Source organism: Oryctolagus cuniculus, chromosome 10 (assembly GCF_051225735.1).
Source record: "Oryctolagus cuniculus isolate XC-2025 breed Fujian yellow rabbit chromosome 10, ASM5122573v1, whole genome shotgun sequence".
NCBI lineage: Eukaryota > Metazoa > Chordata > Mammalia > Lagomorpha > Leporidae > Oryctolagus > Oryctolagus cuniculus.
Window position 1 is genome coordinate 71,160,472 of NC_142876.1, and position 15,262 is coordinate 71,175,733.

Sequence of the window (15,262 nt, forward strand, 5' to 3'; positions counted from 1 at the left end):
CTTTTCACTCAGTCCTCTACTGCCAGGGCTCAGAATGTACAATGAGGCAGTTTTCTGCTCAAGACACATCTGTTGACAAATGACTCTATTCTCAAGGCCTAGGAAAGCCTCTGAGGCCAAGATGCTCTGCTCTAACAAACGAGGTTGCCAGAAAAAAGGGCACAGAGGCAGTAATGTGACCAAAAACCTGACTCCTCACTACAGAAAGCCTTGTATCCCAGGTGAGTTTTAGAATCTCACACACCATGCTGCACAGGAACCAAGAAAGAAACTCCCAGAGACACAAAGTCAGAAAGCTGAATGGATCCCAGAGCCTATGGTAAGCAAGTGTCCTCACTCATTAAATATAGGATGCATGGTTTCAACACGGGCAGTGCCTGAGAACAGAGCAGGACGTCAGGCTTGTCTGGGTTTGAATTCTGGCTACTGCCTACTAGCTGTGTGACCTCAGGTGAGTTAGGAAGTTCTTTTTTTTAATTTATTTTTTTGACAGGCAGAGTGGACAGTGGGAGAGAGAGACAGAGAGAAAGGTCTTCCTTTGTAGTTGGTTCACCCTCCAATGGCCACCGCGGCCAGCGCGCTGCGGCCGGCACACCGCGCTGATCCGAAGGCAGGAGCCAGGTTCTTCTCCTGGTCTCCCATGGGGTGCAGGGCCCATCCTCCACTGCACTCCCTGGCCACAGCAGAGAGCTGGCCTGGAAGAGGGGCAACCGGGACAGAATCCGGTGTGCCTGCGAAGCAAGGCAGAGGATTAGCCTGTTGAGCCATGGCGCCGGCCAGGAAGTTCTTTTAAGACTCAGCCCTGTTAAATAATGAAAATACTGCAATGTAACAAACTATACCATATTTCATAAGGATGCTCTGAGGATCATATGAGGCAGCATTTGTAATGTGCTCAGAACAGAATATGAAACTTAGAATGTAGGAAGTGTTGATTTTAAAAAGGTGGCAGAAGACAGGCTCCCCAAGTGAGCTCTCCCTGTGAGCAGGATGGAGGAATGGGTGTGTCACTTAATATCCCTGACTTCGGTTCCCTTATATGTTAATGGGAATGTGAGCAGCTTGCCTTCCCTTGATTACACTAAATGGTCCCACATAACCACAAGGCATCTGGGAAATGTACTTGTAGTACATTACCATCCATACAACACACGACTCACTAGTATTAAGGAAGAAATGCCAATGCACAACTTCAAGATCTCACACACTTCTCTTTTCACTCTGCTTGTGGCTGTCGTCACTCTAAAGGTTTTACCAATCTTTTCATTATCACTTCTTCTTTTTGAGCATTGCTTAGGAAATCTTCCCAGCTATATTTGAAAACTGGTTTTCTGTAGTTTTCCCTAATGTTTCTTCCACTATACTCATTCTTCAATCTGTTCTCTCTCTCTCTCAATGAAAGGAGGATCTGGGACATGAACCGGTGCTCCTATGGGAAGCTGGTGCTTCAGGTGGAGGCTTAGCCTATTATGCCACTGCACTGGTCTTCGGTTTCTCAATCTAATAATTGTGAAAATAAGAGCATCTAAAGAGCAACGTTTGTTTTGATGATTAAATAAAAATGTATGGAACCTGAGCTGTACTGTACCTTGATAAGGATAAGTGCTTGATAAATTCCTTATGTATGAACCATGGTGCGATGTCCATTACCCAATTGCTGTGCTGAGTTCAGGCCTCAGCTCAATTTAAAATTCAAGATTCCTACAGGTACCCCCTTAACCAGCGGCAGGTGATGTCTCAGGTATTTGGGTCCCTGCCACTCACGTGGGAAACCCACACAGATTCATGGTTCTCAGCATTCTACAGGTTCATGTCGGTTTATGTGAGCATTTGAAGATGAAACACCAGGAAGAGATCTCTCTTTCTGTCTCTTTACCTCTGCCTCAAAAAATGAATAACAGCACTCTGGCCTCATAATCAGCCCTTAAGGCATGCGGATCCGGCTGAAATGCCCATGAGAGTATTCCAGTCATGGAAAGCCAAGACACTCTGGGGGGGGAAAAAAAAAACTAAATGAAAGATCTCCGCGAGTGAGATCCCAGTGGAAAGAATGGGTCATCAAAGGAGCTACCTTTCTCTGAAGGGAGGAGAGAACTTCCACTTTGACCATGGCCTTGTCTAAATATGATCAGAGTCAGTGAACCCAGGGGGCTTCCATAGCCTTGGCAGCTCATGACAAGAGCCTAGGGTGATTACTAATGCCATAAACAAGAGTGTCAATTTGTTAACACAACAAAAGGAGTCACTGTGCACTTACTCCTCATGTAGGATCTTTGTCCTTAGTGTGCTGTACATTGAGATTTAATGCTATAACTAGTACTCAAACAGTATTTTTCACTTTATGTTTCTGTGTAGGAGCAAACTGTTGAAATCTTTACTTAATGTATGCTAAACTGATTTTCTGTATATAAAGAGAATAGAAAATGGATCTTGATGTGAATGGAAGGGGAGATGGAGTGTATAAGGGGAGGGTTGCAGGTTGGAGGGACGTTATGGGGGGGAAGCCATTGTAATCCATATTCTGTACTTTGGAAATTTATATTCATTAAATAAAAGTTAAAAAAATGAATAACTAAAATTAAATTGCATAATATAATATAAAGCAGAAACAGTGACAAGGAAGGTAATTAAATGATGATCAAAATTTCAAAACAACAAGAGGAATTACCACTTGTAACTATATTTGTGCCATCAATGCCAGTACGCATTTATATAAAGCAAGCATTAGCACACATTCAGGGACAGTCTCCAATATGGGTAAGGGGCGCTAAACTCCCAATTTCAGAAATGGACACATCATTTATAAAGAAAATCAATAGAGAAAGAGCAGAATTAAATTGTAACCTAGATCAATGCTGTCTAACATAAAACATTTCTTCAAAAAACTACAGAATATACATCCTCTGAAAGCTCATGAAAGCTTCTCTGGGATAGCATATATAAAGCATGTTTCTGACCACAATGCAATAAAGCTGAAAGTGAGAACAGGTAAAACTTTAAAACACATGTAAATATTGCAAAAATTTGGTAGGCAGTGTATCCAGGAAGTAATCAGAAAATTTGAACCTACCTTTCAATTAATGAAAACTAACACAGTGCACCAGAGATTGTGGGAAAGAGCAAAAGTAGTACTAAGAGGAAAGCCTTATCAATCAGTGCCTATACAACATAGGCAGAAATATCTTCAGTATAAAAGGAATCAAAGTAACTCAAGGAAGGACAACAATAAGAAAACTTCAAACATCCTAGTCACAGATTTGGAGCAAGTCACAGATTTATCACAATAATTTGAAATACATTTTCTTCATTCTTCTGTAATTTAGTTTCTCATATAGCATACATTGTGTTTCTATTATGTAAGACAGAATGGATTCCAAGCACTGACAAGAAGGCAAAAACTCACTGCCTTCACTCTGTTAAAGAAAGAATATACACACAAAAAAGTTCAGGACTTGGCATGACAAATGGTAAGGAGGGCTTAGAGATAGAATGGGGTAGGAAGATGGCTAGGATTGAAGCCATGTGGAGAGGTCACAGATATATCACTGAACAATGACTACCAGGGATCTTGGAAGATGACCGTGGTAAGATGGTATCTGATGATACCTGAAGGGAAGAGGGGATGATCATTTGGAGAACAGGAGGCAGGAATTCAAAGTGGAAGAAACCAAATATTAAGATCCTTCAGATAGGAGCATGTTGTATTTTCCAGAAGCAGCAAAGAAACAAGTTAAGGTGAAGGAGAGTGAGGGACAGTCCAACAGCAGACTAAATCAGGGCTCCAGAGGTCAGGTCAACATGAGTACCTCATGTTGATGGGCACACTGAGGCTTGAACTCTGAGTGGAAAGCTACTTCAGTTACATCTCCAGTTCTGACACCAGACTTCACCCTCCTACTAATGCAGATTTTGGGATGCAGCAGGTGATGGCAAAAGAACTTGTATCTGGGCCATGTGTGAGGGAGACCTGGATGGATTGTTGCCAAGTCCAGTCTGGGCTACAGCAGGCATTTGTGGTATGAACAGTCAGATAGGATGTGTGTCTCCCTCTCCCCATTTCTGCTTCTCAATTATTAACAAAAGATAAATTTTAAAATCCTACTTGGGGGCCAATGCTATAGTGCAGTAGGTTAATCCTCTGCCTGCAATGCTGGAACCTCATATAGGATATGAATTTTATATCTTATCTTATTTTTATATGGATTGTGAATGATGTTATAAGGATTCAAATGGCCCTTGGCAATACAATTTTCTGCATCCCTGCCCGAAATGATGAATGTTTCTAGGACTGTACCAAGGGCAATACACAGCAATAGAGCATTTAATGTAAGATGAAATGGTTTAGATTTCAGAAGTACCAGGCTCCTGACTGCTGTGTGGGAGAAACTGATAGCAGAGCTTGTACATAATGACACCAAGAAAGAGAAAGGTTAAATCAACATGTTTATGGTATTCAGTGGCTGGGAGTGTGTATGAGAAAGAAAAGGCTACTTCTGACTTCCAGTGGTTAGAAAACAGAGATAATGTTAAATATCCAATCATGCACAGGACAGACTCCTGCGAAAGATAATGAATGATTCCGCCCATAACATCACTAATGACAAATCTGAGAAACAAAGGAATGTTAAACACAAATTCATATGCAGCCCCTGAAGTTGCAGGTCCACCTACATACAGCTGGGACTGCTATGGTCTTCTGTGGCATCTAGGGATGGAAGAAACGTGCCAGAGTCATCCAAGACTGAGTTACTTAGGAGAGGCTCACTCTATGTGACAGAATACACTTGTACTTTCATAAAATGAATACTGATTGGAAGGGATGTTCCTACTATCTTTCCAGAACATCTGCTATGTAAGATCATTGAATTAGGTGTGCCTCCTACTCTCAACAGATTTGCACAAGTGGCACGAAGGCTAAGGCATTATAGTTTCAAGACTGTTTTTTGATCATTAGGTTCAAAGTTCCAAATGAAACAACAGGAGAGCTCAAAATAGATTGGAAAGTTTATGAACTGTGCTCTCTGAAAACAACGGGAAATGGTATCTGAGCTGTAAGATCTCATGAAAGGAGTGGAAGACAAATAAACAATGATCATAATAAGGTAGGCTATACATTACCGAAAGTATAACAAGGGACAAGGAAGTTGCAATAAAAAATTGAACTGAAATACATGTGGCCAACGAATTTGACGAGGTGGTCCTATGTTGGGGTGCAGTGGGTGAAACTGCCACCTGGGCTCCAGTTTTTGTTACAGCTGTTCCACATCAGATCAAGGTCACTGTTAATGCTCCAGGGAAAGCAGCAGAAAATAGGCCAAGTGCTAGGGTCCCTGCACACATGTTTGAGAATGAAATGCAGTTAAAGGCCACTGGTCCAGCCCTGGAACTTGGGGGATATGGAGGGATGTTGCTGTGGATTCGTTCTGAGAGGAGGAGCGTGGTGGGGCAAGAGGCGCAGAGTCATCACACAGACCCCGGGAGACGGGTGAAAGCAGTCCAGAGGCGAGCAGTCTGCAGATTTGTTTATTTCAGATGGTACAGCAGCTTAAATAGCTACAGGGCAGTTGTAATCAAAACATCACAGTACTGGTACAGAAACAGATGGATAGACCAATGGAACAGAATAGAAACACCAGAAATCAATTCAAACATCTACAGGCAACTCATATTTGATCAAGGATCCAAAACCAATCCCTGGAGTAAGGACAGTCTATTCAATGAATGGTGCTGGGAAAATTGGATTTCCACGTGCAGAATCATGAAGCAAGACCCCTACCTTTCACCTTACACAAAAATCCACTCAACATGGATTAAAGACTTAAATCTACGACCTGACACCATCAGATTATTAGAGAGCATTGGAAAAACCCTGCAAGATATAGGTACCGGCAATGACTTCTTGGAAAACACCCCAGAAGCACAGGCAGTCAAAGCCAAAATTAACATTTGGGATTGCATCAAATTGAGAAGTTTCTGTACTGCAAAAGAAACAGTCAGGAAAGTGAAGAGACAACTGACAGAATGGGAAAATATATTTGCAAACTATGCAACAGATAAAGGGTTGATAACCAGAATCTACAAAGAAATCAAGAAACTCCACAACATCAAAACAAACAACCCACTTAAGAGATGGGCCAAGGACCTCAAAAGACATTTTTCAAAAGAGGAAATCCAAATGGCCAACAGACACATGAAAAAATGTTCAAGATCACTAGCAATCAGGGAAATGCAAATCAAAACCACAATGAGGTTCCACCTCACCCCAGTTAGAATGGCTCACATTCAGAAATCTACCAACAACAGATGCTGGCGAGGATGTGGGGAAAAAGGGACACTAACCCACTGTTGGTGGGAATGCAAACTGGTTAAGCCACTATGGAAGTCAGTCTGGAGATTCCTCAGAAACCTGAATATAACCCTACCATTCAACCCAGCCATCCCACTCCTTGGAATTTACCCAAAGGAAATGAAATTGGCAAGCAAACAAGCTGTCTGCACATTAATGTTTATTGCAGCTCAATTCACCATAGCTAAGACATGGAACCAACCTAAATGCCCATCAACGGTAGACTGGATAAAGAAATTATGGGACATGTACTCTATTGAATACTATACAGAGTCAAAAACAACGAAACCCAGTCATTTGCAACAAGATGGAGGAATTTGGAAAACATCATGCTGAGTGAATTAAGCCAGTCCCAAAGTAAAATATCATATGTTCTCCCTGACTGGTGACAACTAACTGAGCACCAAAGGGGAAACTTGTTGAAGTGAAATGGACACTGTGAGAAACAGTGACTTGATCAGCTCTTGTCCTGACGGTTGATGGACAATGTAATACTTTATCCATTTTAGTATTTTTTTTGTTCTAGTACCATTGGTTGAACTCTGTAATGAACACACAATTGTTCTTAGGTGTTTAAATTTTAACTAAAAAGTGATCCCTGTTAGGAATTTGGAAAACATTATGTTGAGTGAAATAAGCCAATCCCAAAGGGACAAATACCACTTGTTCTCCTTGATAGGTGACAACTAACTGAGCACCAAAAAGGAAACCTGTTAAAGTGAAATGAGCACTATGAGAAACAGTGACTTGATTAGCCCTCACCCTGACTGTTGATGAGCAGCTTAATATGTTATCCCTCCTAGTATTTTTTTTGTTTGTTCTACTTAATACTTTTGGTTGAATACTGTAATCAATACACAATTCTTCTTAAGTGCTGAAACTTAACTGAAAAGTGATCGCTGTTAAATATAAGAGTGGGAATAAGAGAGGGAAGAGATGTGCAATTCGGGACATGCTCAAGCTTCAAACGATGGAGTTAGAAACATACCAGGGGATTCGAATTCAATCCCATCGAGGTGGCATGTACCAATGCCATCTCACTAGTCCCAGTGATCAATTTCTGTTCACAATTGATCATAATGATAGGACTAAGAACCAAAGGGATCACATAAACAAGAATAGTGTCTGCAAATACTAGCTGATAGAATCAAAAAGGGAGAGAATGATCCAACATGGGAAGTGAGATACTGCAGACCCATAGAATGGCAAATGTCCTAACAGCACTCTGGCCTCATAATCAGCCCTTAAGGCATGCGGATCCTGCTGAAATGCCCATGAGAGTATTCCAGTCATGGAAAGCCAAGACACTCTGGGGGGGGAAAAAAAAAACTAAATGAAAGATCTCCGCGAGTGAGATCCCAGTGGAAAGAATGGGTCATCAAAGGAGCTACCTTTCTCTGAAGGGAGGAGAGAACTTCCACTTTGACCATGGCCTTGTCTAAATATGATCAGAGTCAGTGAACCCAGGGGGCTTCCATAGCCTTGGCAGCTCATGACAAGAGCCTAGGGTGATTACTAATGCCATAAACAAGAGTGTCAATTTGTTAACACAACAAAAGGAGTCACTGTGCACTTACTCCTCATGTAGGATCTTTGTCCTTAGTGTGCTGTACATTGAGATTTAATGCTATAACTAGTACTCAAACAGTATTTTTCACTTTATGTTTCTGTGTAGGAGCAAACTGTTGAAATCTTTACTTAATGTATGCTAAACTGATTTTCTGTATATAAAGAGAATAGAAAATGGATCTTGATGTGAATGGAAGGGGAGATGGAGTGTATAAGGGGAGGGTTGCAGGTTGGAGGGACGTTATGGGGGGGAAGCCATTGTAATCCATATTCTGTACTTTGGAAATTTATATTCATTAAATAAAGTTAAAAAAAAATAGCCAAGGTAGCCAATCTGGTCAAGGGGCGGTTTATGCCCTAACCAATCACAGCCTGTTGCCAGGCAGGCTCCATTGCCAGTGGTCATCTTGGCATGGCCTTCTCATTCCACCCATTTCCCCCTTTTCATTTGTTTTTGAGCAACGGGAGGTATGATTCTTGGCCATACCATTGTTAACCTTGTTTCCATGTGGTTTCCATGTGCAGCTGTGCCTGTCTTAGGTTGTCCCCCAGGGGATCTTACCCATCATTGACTAACCAGCGCTTAAAATGAGAGACTGCAGGAGTGCTTGCTCAGATGGGGGTAGGAACGAGGAACAATGGTAATCAGGAATGGCATGACCACACACAGGGTAAAACAGTGAATGGAAGATAGACTTCTTTATCTTGTTCTCTCTTAGTAATCGTCTTTCAAATAAATCAATCACAAAAATGTGAAAAATTACTGAAAATGGTAAATATATAAGAAAGACCTTTAGGTATAATCAGTTTGTGTCTTTGAAGACCAAACTGAATAAATGTAATAGAAACTCATATCCAAGTTTAACAAAAGAACATTTACAAAGAATAATTTTGATTTTGTTAGAACTAAAGATGTTCTAGTGAGGAGTGATAAAGGGCACATATGTTTGGCACAGGGCTTAAATGGCATTTTGGATGTACAATTTCCATGTTAGAGAGTCGGCTCATGTCCTGGGGAAGCTCCCAATTCCAGATTTTTACAAATGTGTACCCTGGGGGCAGAGGGTGATATTAAAGCATTAGGTCACTTCCACCCAATGGGAAACCTAGATTGAGTCCCACAGTCCTGTTTTCAGCCAATCTAGACCTGGTAAAATTGGGAGTTGAGAGATTAAAGCAGATTTCATTATGCCCAAGTGCTTGCTCTAGCATGAACACACACACACACACTCTCTGCTTTTCAAATAAAAAAAATATTTAAAACTGATATTTTCAAACTGTGAAAATGTCAACCCTCCTTTGTTTGAGCTAAATAATGAAAATTAAAATTATCAAAAATACTTTGCAAAGAAAAAAATAAACAAACAAACAAAAATAGGGCTGGCGCCCTGGCTTACTAGGCTAATCCTCTACCTGCTGTGCCGGCACACCGGGTTCTGGTCCCAGTAGGGGTGCCGGATTCTGTCCCGGTTGCCCCTCTTCCAGGCCAGCTCTCTGCTGTGGCCAGGGAGTGCAGTGGAGGATGGCCCAAGTGCTTGGGCCCTGCACCCCATGGGAGACCTGCCATTGGATCAGCGCGGTGCGTTGGCTGCAGCGCGCCGGCCGCGGCAGCCATTGGAGGGTGAACCAATGGCAAAGGAGGACCTTTCTCTCTGTCTCTCTCCCACTGTCCACTCTGCCTGTCAAAATAAATAAATAAATAAATAAATAAATAAATAAATACTTTGAGGGTCAAAAGATGTCTTCCATGAGGGGGAACATACTAGGTTGGCCCTAGACTGTGTATATTACTTAGTGGTAGATGAAGTGAGAAAAAGGAATAAACCTTAAATACATTTCCAGTGAAAATGGAAGTATGACTCAAGATTCTAACCAAAGATATTCCTCATACATAGATAAAATGTTTTTATTGGGGAGATCAAGTGAGCACCACAATCCAGATAGTCAGTAGGCACACAGCAATGGGCAGTCAACCTCAACATTGGTGCTGTGTTGTTGGTTCCAGCTCAGAGTCAGGCAACAAACCAAGGGGCCACAGAGGGGAGCCACACAAGGTGAAGCCATGTTCCAAAGCAGCCCTGTTAGATCCTGTGCAGGAGCTCGGGTGGGAGCTTGCTACATTCCAGTGATCTGGGACACTCTGCCCTTACTTTTTTTATGTCCTCTCTTTTTGGCCCAAAATTGATTCACACTGCTTTGTAATGCACAGCCTGCCTCCAATGGTTCCCTCTGTAAATTTCAATGTCCTTCTCATTCCTAGCATGGATACAGCATCTTTTCTTTGATTCACTCATAATCCTACTTGGAAAAGGTAAGTTCAACAGATGTGGGCACTGATTTCTTTTCATTTCCTAATTACTGCTGCAAAACTACCTTGTAGGCCCACTCCCTAACACTATCCTAGCTCTTACAACTGTATATGTATTGGACAAACGTACATCCAGTCCCAAGGGCAGAGGATGGCATTACAGTCTCATTTCTTCTCTTTGCTATCTGCCATGATCACTCTTCCACCTAGCCCCTGGGTTTGTGTCCCTGGTGGGAGAGGGGCTCCCCACTGCATCAAAGGGGAGGGGCACACACACGTCATAAGGGGCATTCTGTGATGCAATAACCTGGGGGTGGTGGTGTAGGAGATAAAAGTGGGCGTAGTCTTAGGCATGTGTCCAGTTACTCATTTTGACTCTCTTTGGCCAGATGAGTAACTAGAAGCATTTTTGCTGAAAATGACAAAAAAGCTACCTCCGATTCTCCTGCGTCATCCCCAGCCTCACAGTCCTGCTCCTTCAGATTCCTGTTTCCCAACCTGCCTGCCTCACCTGGCTCCTCCCTCTGGCAAACCTAAGCCTGTCCTCCAGCACAAGAAATCTTCAGCTGCCTGCCCTGCCCGTCTCCCTGCTCTGACCAGCATCTCTTCTCACAAGGACATTCCTACCTCCAAGACCTCCCAGACCTCCAAGCGCACCCTGGCCTCTGTTCCCTCCAAGTCACCCACTCACCGCTCTGTTCGTCTGGCTCCCCTTTCCTGCTTCTCCTCTGTCTGGGCCCCGACTCCTCCTCCCAGCCCCTCTTACTAGTTCTCAGGTCTCTGTTCTTCACTGTCACCCACCGCAGCCCAGACCTGCAGATTCTCAGCTCTTGACTTCGAGATCTTACCTTCTTGATGTGCCTGGATATTTCTGGCACACTTCAGACAAGAAAGGTCAGTGACTTCTCAGCAACATGTCCTGGTGGGGAAAAGGAGTGTATGATGAAGACAAACTGAGATCCCTGTAGGACCCTTTCCATGATGACAAGATCTCAGTAATCCTCCTGTTATCTAGGTATCACCTTCATCTTCAACTCTTAGTCCTTTTCAGAATGAGAGGTGCCAATAATGATGTCCTTTTTCCTAACAGGCTCTTCACATCCTCTCCTGTCTATAAGAAGCCTACAATCAGCCTCCATACCTGCGAGTGCCTTCTCATGGGTACATGGTCCTTAAGCTCAGAGTTGACAGCAGGACTACTGAAAATTAAGGTAAGGATATGGAAAAACATGCCTTCATTCTGCTCATCAGGAGAGTAGTTGGTCTGTACTTGGTCCGTGGTCCTGGCACAAGACCTGAGACAGATAAGGGGGATTCTGATTGTGGCATCTGCTTTAAGGTGGAGAGGTATCTGAGTCAGTCCACAATCATTTCAGCAGACTCATCAGTCCTTTACCTCCTAGGTCTTTCATGCGATGGTGAACTCTTTCCTGGACACTTTTCAGGCAGCTTCAGTACTGGGGTAGGTCCTGAGAAGCTGGGCACATGTGTTAGTGCCTGAAGACCCAGAAAGAGCCAGGCGGGCAGTGGAGTCACATGTGCATGTCACTGCATGGAGATGGCATGGAATGCTGCTTCCCAGTGATGGCACTGACATGCCACAGGAAGAAAGAGTAGAGAGCAGCCACTGCCCAGATATGGCAGAAGGCCAAGGGACCCAGCCACATGCCATGCTTGTCAAGCAGAGGAAAATTCATCAAGCTTCTGCCTGCTATGCTTGCAACATGATGGCAGACCCTTTTCTCTCAAACAGCTTCGGTCAGGCTAAAGCCTGAGAAGCTAGGCACATGAGTCAGCACTTCAGTTGGGATTGAACCCAGAAGGGCAGTGCTGTGCCATGGGGACATTGTTGCCTGGAGGCAGCATGGAATGCTGCTATGCAGAAAAGGCATTGAACGCCAGTGCCCAGAGAAGGCAGAGAGCTGCCAGTGCCAAGATACTATAGAAGGACTGGCCCTGACCTCCTCCAGAATATTGTCAGAGGGTGACACATCTCAACACTGCAGAAACTCTACATCTGCATTTGCTGAGTTTCTCGACGTGGAGAAGAGGTGCTCTGGAAGGACCCAAGGAACAAGGAATGAACTGAACTGTAGTTCTCCCAAAGAAAAAATATCTTTTCTGAACTCAGCCATTGTGGATACTTCAGGAATGCCTGAGACCACATCATAACACATGTATTAGATGCATGGAAAAAGAGGTTGCCTCAAATGGCATTGCAAATGTTGAATGTTTTACAATTGTTTTTAAATTTTTTAAATTTTGCAGATTTCTTTTGTCTATTGGATTATTGTTTCTTTTAAATAAACTAATGTTTTTTTCTCACACTTTTACTTTTGCCTGAATCCTAGGGGCACTTTGGTTATAGCGAATTGAAGGCCAGTGGTACTGCCAGTTCTCATCACTGTGCACTTGACAGTCCAAACATCAGCAGCACCTAGCTACCAGCAGGCTCATACGGAACTCTAGACCCACCAGCCCACTACCTTGGATGACGTGGAGGAATCCCATTCACCAGCTGAAATCAGGCTCAATCTCCATCCTTTTCACGCCCAGTGCTCCACAATACCCCCACTCTGCTATAGGACTAGTCACTCAGTTTCCCTATTGAGAAGTCATTGAGTCGTTCCCAAGGCTTTCGTCCCTCACTCCACACACTCAGAGGAATTTTCCTTTTCATGTTTCCTCATTTCAAAAGTAACCATCACACATGAGGAGGTATCCTCACTCCCACTTACTTGATCCCATCCTCTCAACAGCACCTATATCAGCTTCTCAATTGAGCTTCCTTATGCTCCAATGGGTCTGATGAGTTCCCAGATACTCTCATTCGTACAAACCTATACTTCCCACTCTTAATGCACACCACTGCCAGCTAAAGGGGCTAAAGGGGCTAAAGGGGCTAAAGGGGTGAGAAATGACCCATTTGGTCACACTATCCTTCCATCAATACTGTAGAGATCCCAAAATTCCTGAGCTGATTTTTGTAAAGCCGTGAGTATGCAGTGTAAGACCCATTGGGTCTGGCTTTGCTTCCAACCTATATCCATGCCACTACAATCCACACCCTTCCCAAACCATGTGCCTTTTTAAATGATATATTTATTTTGAAAGTCAGAGTTATAGAGAAAGAGAGCGAGAGAAAAGAAGGACAGAGATATCTTGCATCTACTGGTTCACTAGTCACAGAGTCAAAATGGCCAGTGTTCTGCCAGTCCTAAACCAGGATCTTCACTCAGGTCTTCCACATGGTTGCCAGGGTCCCTAATATTTAGGCCAAATTCTGATGCCTTTTCCAGGCTATTAGCAAGGAGCTAGATTGGAAGTAGAGTAGCCAGGACACAAACCAGCATCCATATAAGATGGCAGCTTTGCAGGCAGCAGTTTTACCTGCTACAGTACATTTATGGCCCCAGCCATTTCTAAGTAAACAGATTTCCTTACTACATCATGCCATTTTCCATTGCTTTATCTTCATAAACACTGTTCCTTCTTCCTGAACTTGTTCCCCACCTTTTGTGCCTCATCAATAGTCCACAGTAGGCTGGCTAGAGAGATAAACTGCAATATTTTAACTTTCCTGTAATCTAATTTTCTTATGAGCTTCCAAACACTATTTTCAGGAAGACAACTTAATGTCCAATTATGCTGAAACTTGGTCCAATGGAACCATGAAAATAATTCTGGTAGTCACCACACTGAAAAATGCCACTCTAGATTGGGAGGTTTGAGAGGTCTTAAGAGGGCTCAGCATGTACCCCGAGACAGCTCTGTGCTCAACACTCAGTTGTTGACAAATGATTGTACGAATCAGACATTCTCTTCTCATTTGATAAAGTACAACACCCTTTCATGATGAAAATTCTAAGCAAATTGGGTATAAAAGGACCATTCTTCAACACAATCAAGGCAATTTATGACAAACCCATGGCCAGCATCCTATTGAGTGGGGGAAAGTTGGAAGCATTCCCACTGAGATCTGGTACCAGAGAGGGATGCCCACTCTCACCATTTCTTTTCAATATACTACTGGAAATTTTAGCCAGAGCCATTAGGTTGTCTGCAATAGATCTATTTTAACTAAGGTATCTGCATGAAAGAATACCTTTAATATGTCCTGACTATGATAGAAATGTGGCTGACCCTACAGGAAAGTTTACTTAACTATCCGGTATTTCCTGAGCTCTTTTTATACAAGTAACAGTAAGAGTTGGAGACACATAACATGCAACAAGTCTCTGACATAACAAGGTTCACAATCTAGTTCTAAAGAGAAATTAGCTATGTAATGAGATGTAATATTCATACTAAATGAAATGAAAAAACATTAATACAGCACAATGGAAAACCGGTGTGCAAAAATATGAAAGGGGGAATGCTAACAGGTTGGGGCTCTACCAGAAAGGGGTGAAGGATAAGAAATTAAACAAAAGAAATGGAAAATTTTAAGTAGAGTAATATGATAAAGTAGCCTTAAATAAATGAGTTTGGGAGCCAGCATTGTGGCATAGCAGATTAAGCTGCCACTTGCAATGCTGGCACCTCATATAGGCACTGGTTCAGGTCCCAGCTGTTCCTTTTCCAATCCAGCTCCCTGCTACTGCACCTGGGAAAGCAGTGGAGAATGGCCCAACTTCTTGGGCCCCTGCACCCATGTGGGAGACCCAGAAGAAGCTCTGGCTTCCTGGCTTTGGAGAAGCTACCACCAGCATTGCTACCATTTGGGGAGTGAAGCAGTGGCTGGAAGACCTCTTTCTCTGTAACTCTGCCTTTCAAATAAATAAAATAAATTTAAAAAAAGAGAAATAAACGAGTTTGTAAATATGGCTAAGTTAACCAGTATTCTTATCCATCTGCCTCTAAAAGTGCTGCCTAACAGCAATTCTCTGGCAAATACATACTGGTTTCCTATCTGAAATCCCCTTCTTGTTGCAAAGACCAAGAAGGCTCTTGCAGTTCATGAACAGGGTGAGGCTCACACCCAACAGAGGGCAGAGAAAGGGAAGCACTATAAACCTGGGAGCTTATCTCCTGGCAAA

At 42.9% G+C, this 15,262-nt stretch overlaps 1 long non-coding RNA gene across 2 annotated transcripts in view; it reads right to left on the reverse strand.

The window, feature by feature from the left end:
• The window catches only part of LOC138844064 (uncharacterized), an 87,443-nt gene that overhangs the window by 15,718 nt on the left and 56,463 nt on the right, over positions 1 to 15,262 (reverse strand). For both annotated transcript variants that reach the window (XR_016214182.1, XR_016214183.1), the window contains exon 3: positions 11,072 to 11,142. This is a non-coding gene — a long non-coding RNA (uncharacterized LOC138844064). The remainder of the gene's footprint in view (positions 1 to 11,071; positions 11,143 to 15,262) is intronic.